Here is a 7,258-nt window from a genome sequence, read left to right on the forward strand (position 1 = left end):
GAGCACTATGCTAACTTGAGGAAAACACAAAAGAGCTGTGCAGCTGAGAAAAGCCTATCTGCCTGTCTGCTGGCTAACACTTTTAAGTGCCACCTACTGGATCACAGCAGAAAATACAACACAAAAATATTTTGCCAGTACACAGCACCTGTGAAAACTAAGGCAAAGATTAAGCAACAAATAAACATTCTGTACATACTCGTGACCCTCTGAAAACACCCTAAAAAGAAGCCAACTGACTGTACTCAACTTACATCACAGTTAAAGGAACACTAACCCTTACACATGAAAAAGAATCGATGCAAAAACTCTGGCAACTCAAAAAGCCAGTGTGCCCCCTTACCTACAAACAAATACACTAGTCCCCCAGAAATGGTTCTTAGCCAGATTGAGATGACTGAAATGATGGAAATAAAATTCAAGATCTGGATGGCAAGGAGGATCAATGGGATCAAAGAGAAAGTTGAATCCAAGGAACCCAGTAAAACAATCCAGGAGCTGAAAGATTAAACAGCCATTTTAAGAAAGAACCAGCTGGGTGTGATGGCTCACGCCTGTAATCCCAGCACTGTGGGAGGCCGAGGCGAGTGGATTACTTGAGGTTAGGAGTTTGAGACCAGCCTGGCCAACATGATGAAACCCCGTCTCTACTAAAATACAAAAATTAGCTGAGCATGGTGGCACACATCTGTAATCTCAGCTACTTGGGAGGCTGAGGCAGGAGAATCACTTGAACCCGGGAGGTGGAGGTTGCAGTAAGCTGAAGTTTGTATCACTGCACTCCAGCCTGGGAAACAGAGCAAGACTGTATCTCACAAAAAAAAAAAAAAAATAAGATTCACTTCAAGAATTCTACAATAAAATTAGAAGCATCAGTGGCAGAATAGATCAAACTGAAGAAAGAATTTCAGAGCTTGAGGTCTAGCTCTTCAAATCAACTCAGTCAGACAAAATTTTTTTTTTTTTTTTTTTTTTTGAGACGGAGTCTTGCTCTGTTGCACAGGCTGGAGTGCAGTGGCACGATCTCGGCTCACTGCAAGCTCTGCCTCCCGGGTTCCCACCATTCTCCTGTCTCAGCCTCCGGAGTAGCTGGGACTACAGGTGCCCGCCACCACACCCAGCAAATTTGTTGTATTTTTAGTAGAGACGGAGTTTGACCATGTAAGCTATGATAGTCTCCATCTCCCGACCTCGTGATCCGCCTGCCTTGGCCTCCGAAAGTCCTGGGATTACAGGCGTGATGGCTCACGCCCAGCATTTTTTTTTTTTTTTTTTTTTTGAGACAAAGTCTCGCTCTGTTGCCCAGGCTGGAGTGTAATGGCACAATCTTGGCTCACTGCAACCTCCCCCTCCCAGGTTCAAGCAATTATCCTGCCTCAGCCTCCTGAGTGGCTGGGATTATAGGCACCCACCACCATGCCCAGCTAATTGTTGTAATTTTAGTAGAGATGAGGTTTCACCATCTTGGTTCGGCTGGTCTCAAACTCCTGACCTCAGATGATCCACCCACTTCAGCCTCCCAAAGTACTGGGATTACAGGAGTGAGCCACCATGCCCAGCCCCACAAAAATTTTTTAAAAAGAATTAAAAAGTGAATAAAATCTTTTGAGAAATATAGGATTATGTAAAAAGACCAAACCTACATTTCATTGGCATTCCCAAAAGAGAAGTAACTTGGAGAATATATTTGAAGACATAGTCCATGAAAAATTTCCCAAACTTGATAGAGAGGGGAACATACAAATTCAAAAAATACAGACAACCCTACAGATACTACACAAGATGACCATCCCCAAGGCACATAGTCATCAGATTCACCAAAGTCAAAGTAAAAGAAAAACATCTTAAAGGCAGCTAGACAGAAAGGTCAGGTCATCTGTAAAGGGAACCCCATCAGGCTAGCAGTAGACGTTGCAACAGAAACTTTACAAGACAGAGGAGAATCAATGTTTATTTTCAGCATTCTTAAAGAAAATAATTTCCAAGCAAGAATATTGTGTCCCACCAAACTAAGCTTCATAAGTGAAGGAGAAATAAAATACTTCTCAGATAAGCAAGTACTTAAAGGAGTGCTAAACATGAAAACAAAGAACTGAAACATGCTCCTTCAAAAACACACTCAAGGACATAGCCTACAGAGAATGTAAAGCCACCACACAACTAAGTCTACAAAATAAACAGCCAACAACATAATGACAAGATCAAAATCTCATATATCAATACTAACCCAGAATGTGAATGGTCTAAATGCTCAACTTAAAAGGGATAGCATGTCAAGTTGGACAAAAAGACAAGTCCCGACAGTCTGCTGTCTTCAAGACACCCATTTCTCATGTAAAGATACTCACAGGTTCAAAATAAAAGTATAGAGTAGATCTACCAAGCAAACAGAAAACAAAAAAGAGCAGGAGTCATTATTTTTATAGCAGATAAAACAAATTTTAAACCAACAACAATCAGGAAGGATAAAGAAGAGCAGTACATTATGATAAAAGGTTTAATTCAACAAGAAGACCTGACCATTCTAAACATATACGTACCCAATATAGGAGCACCCAGATTCATAAAACAAATTTTTCTTGACTTACAAAAAGACTTAGACAGTCACACAATAATAGTGGGGGACCTTAACACCCCACTGGCAGTGTTAGATCATCAAGGCTGAAAACTAACAAAGAAAATCTGGGCTTAAACTCGACATGTGACCAATTGAACCTAATAGATATCTACAGAGTACTCCATCTAACAACCATAGAATATACATATGTTTCATTCATACTATTCTAAGATTGACTACATGCCATCCTGGCTAACATGGTGAAACCCTGTCTCTACTAAAAATACAAAAAATTAGCCAGGTGCAGTGGCACGTGCCTGTAGTCCCAGCTACTCAGGAGGCTATGGCAGGAGAATCGTTTGAACCCGGGAGACGGAGGCTGCAGTGAGCCAAGATCACTCTACTGCACTCCAGCCTGGGTGACAGAGTGAGAATCTATCTTTAAAAAATTATATGGCTAAATGCCTTTAACAAGAGGTTATAAAGATCTGACATGAATGACCTAACGGTGCAACTGGAGGAAATAGATAAAATGAAAAATCCAACCCAGAGCTGGTAGAATAAAACAAAGGACTAAAATCAGAGAAGAACGGAAGGAAATTTTGACCCAAAAGTCCATACAAAAGATAAATGAAACCAAGAGTTGGTTCATCAAAAGAATAAATAAGATCGATGGTTGTTAGCAAGATTAAGGAAGAAAAAAATGAGATAATCCAAATAAGCACAATAAGAAATGACAAAGACGACATTATTACCGATCCCACAGAAATACAAAAGATTCTCAGAGACTATTATGAACACCTTTATGCACACAAATTAGGAAATCTAGAGGAAACCGATAAGTTCCTAGAAACACACAACCTCCCAAGATTCTTTCAGGAAGAAAGTGAAAACTTGGATAGACCAATAACAAGTTTGGAAATTGAATCGGCAATAAAAATCCTACCAACCAAAAAGAGCTCTGGACCAGGTGGATTCACATCTGAATTCTTTTTTTTTTTTTTTTTTGAGACGGATTTTCGCTCTTGTCGGCCGGGCTGGAGTGCAATGGCGTGATCTCGATTCACTGCAACTTCCGCCTCCTGGGTTCAAGTGATTCTCCTGCATCAGCCTCCCAAGTACCTGGGATTACAGGCATGTGCCACTACGCCCGGCTAATTATTTTTGTATTTTCAGTGGAGATGGGGTTTCACTATGTTGGTCAGGCTGGTCTTCAACTCCTGACCTCAAGTGATCCACCTGCCTCGGCCTCCCAAAGTGCTCACAGGCGTCAGCCACTGCACCCGGCCCCACACATCCGAATTCTACCAGATGTACAAAGAAGAACTGATACCAATTCTATTGAAACTTTTCCAGAAAATCGAGGAGGAGGGGCTTCTCCTTAACTCATTCTAAGAAGCCAGCATCATCCTGATACAAAAATCTGGCAGAGACACAATGAAAATGAAAAACCTCAGGCCAATATCCTTGATAAACATAGATGCAAAAATCCTCAACAAAATAGTAGCAAACCAAATCCAGCAGCACATCAAAAAGTTAAACCACAATGATCAAGCATACTTTATTTCTAGGATACAAGGTTGGTTCAAAATATGCAAATCAACAAATGTGATTCATCACTAAGCAGAACTAAAGACAAAAACCATAAGGTCATCTCAATAGATGCAGAAAAAAGCCTTTGGTAAAATCCAACATCCCTTCATGATAAAAACTCTCAACATATTATGCTGAGAGTTCAACATATAATATTGAAGGAATATACCTCAAAATTATAAGAGCCATCTATGACAAACCCACAACCAACATCATACCGAATGGGCAAAAGCTGGAATCATTCCCTTTGAGAACTGGAACAAGACAAGGATTCCCACTCTCACCACTCCTATTCAACATAGTATTGGAAGTCCTGGTCAGATAAATCAGGCAAGAGAAAGAAAGAAAATGCATATGAACAGGAAAAGAAGGAGTCCAAACTCTCTCTTTGCCAATGTTATTCTACACCAAGAAAACCCTAAAGACTCTGCCAAAAGGCTCCTGGAAATGATAAACAAATTCAGTAAAGTTTCAGGGTACAAAATCAATGTACAAAAATCAATAGCATTTTTATACATCAATAACATTCTACCTGAGAACCAAATCAAGAACACAATCCCATTTACAATAGCCACAAAGGAAATGAAATACCTATGAATTCATCTAACCAAGGAAGTGAAAGATCTCTACAAGGAGAACTACAAAGCACTGCTGAAAGAAATCAGAGACTATACAAATAAATAAATGGAAAAATGTTCCATGCTCATGGATTAGAATGATCAATATAGTTAAAATGGCCATACTGCCCAAAGCAATTTACAAGTTCAATGCAATTCTTATTAAAATACCAACATCATTTTTCACAGAATAAGAAAAACCTATTCTAAAATTCATTTGGAACCAAAAACAGAGCCCAAATAGCCAAAGCAATTATAAGAAAAAAGAAAAAAAAGCCGTAGGCATCATATTGCTTGACTTCAAACTCTACTACAGTATACAGCTACCATAATCAAAACAGCATGATACTGGTACAAAAACAGACAATGGAACAGAATGGAAAACCCAGAAATCAACCTGCACACCTACAACCATCTGACAAAATCAACACAAATAAGCAGCAGGGAAAGGAGTCTCTATTCAAAGAATGGTGGTGGAATATCTGCCTAGGCATATGCAGAAAAATAAAACTGGACCCCTACCTCTCACCATACTCAAAAATGAACTCAAGATGGATTAAAGATTTAAATCTAAGATTACAAACTATAAAAATCCTAGAAGAAAACCTAGGACCTCTACCTCTACCTACCTCTATGTCTACCTCTACCTCTCTACCTCTCTACCTCTCTACCTCTCTACCCCTCTACCTCTACCTCTACCTCTACCTCTCCTCACGGTCTCCCTCTCCCTCTCTTTCCACGGTCTCCCTCTGATGCCGAGCCAAAGCTGGACTGTGCTGCTGCCATCTCGGCTCACTGCAACCTCCCTGCCTGACTCTCTGCCTCAGCCTGCCGAGTGCCTGCAATTGCAGGCGCACACCGCCACGCCTGACTGTTTTTCGTATTTTTTTGGTGGAGACGGGGTTTCGTTGTGTTGGCCGGGCTGGTCTCCAGCTCCTAACCGCGAGTGATCCGCCAGCCTCGGCCTCCCGAGGTGCTGGGATTGCAGACGGAGTCTCATTCACTCAGTGCTCAATGGTGCCCAGGCTGGGGTGCAGTGGCGTGATCTCAGCTCCCTGCGGCCTCCACCTCCTGGCCGCCTGCCTTGGCCTCCCGGAGTGCCGGGATTGCAGCCTCTGCCCGGCCGCCACCCCGTCTGGGAAGTGAGGAGCATCTCTGCCTGGCCGCCCATCGTCTGGGATGTGAGGAGCCCCTCTGCCTGGCTGCCCAGTCTGGAAAGTGAGGAGTGTCTCTGCCCCGCCGCCATCCTGTCTAGGAAGAAGTGAGGAGCGCCTCTTCCCGGCCGCCATCCCATCTAGGAAGTGAGGAGCGTCTCTGCCCAGCCGCCCATCGTCTGAGATGTGGGGAGTGCCTCTGCTCCGCCACCCCATCTGGGATGTGAGGAGCGCCTCTGCCCGGCAGCGACCCCATCTGGGAGGTGAGGAGCGTCTCTGCCCGGCCGCCCCATCTGAGAAGTGAGGAGCCCCTCCGCCCAGCAGCCACCCTGTCTGAGAAATGAGGAGCCCCTCCGCCCGGCAGCCACCCCGTCTGAGAAGTGAGGAGCGCCTCCGCCCGGCAGCCGCCCCATCTGGGAAGTGAGGAGCATCTCCGCGCGGCAGCCGCCCCGTCCGGGAGGGAGGTGGGGGGGTCAGCCCCCCGCCCGGCCAGCCGTCCGGTCCAGGAGGGAGGTTGGAGGGGTCAGCCCCCCGCCCGGCAGCCGCCCTGTCTGGGAAGTGAGGAGCATCTCCGCCCGGCAGCCGCCCCATCTGGGAGGGAGGTGGGGGGTCAGCCCCCCGCCCGGCCAGCCGCCCCATCCAGGAGGGAGGTGGGGGGTCAGCCCCCCGCCCCGCCAGCCGCCCCGTCCGGGAGGTGAGGGGCGCCTCTGCCTGGCCGCCCCTACTGGGAGGTGAGGAGCCCCTCTGCCCGGCCACCACCCCGTCTGGGAGGTGTACCCAGCAGCTCATTGAGAACGGGCCATGATGACAATGGCGGTTTTGTGGAATGGAAGTGGGGGAAAGGTGGGGAAGAGATTGAGAAATCGGATGGTTGCTGTGTCTGTGTAGAAAGAGGTAGACATGGGAGACTTTTCATTTTGTTCTGTACTAAGAAAAATTCTTCTGCCTTGGGATCCTGTTGATCTATGACCTTACCCCCAACCCTGTGCTCTCTGAAACATGTGCTGTGTCCACTCAGGGTTAAATGGATTAAGGGCGGTGCAAGATGTGCTTTGTTAAACAGATGCTTGAAGGCAGCAGGCTCATTAAGAGTCATCACCACTCCCTAATCTCAAGTACCCGGGGACACAAACACTGCGGAAGGCCGCAGGGTCCTCTGCCTAGGAAAACCAGAGACCTTTGTTCACTCGTTTATCTGCTGACCTTCCCTCCACTATTGTCCTATGACCCTGCCAAATCCCCCTCTGCGAGAAACACCCAAGAATGATCAATTAAAAAAAAAAAAAAAAGACTATAAAGCTATGTTGCACTTTTGCAACTATAGACATATATATGAT

Source organism: Pan paniscus, chromosome 6 (genome assembly GCF_029289425.2).
Source record: "Pan paniscus chromosome 6, NHGRI_mPanPan1-v2.0_pri, whole genome shotgun sequence".
Lineage (NCBI taxonomy): Eukaryota > Metazoa > Chordata > Mammalia > Primates > Hominidae > Pan > Pan paniscus.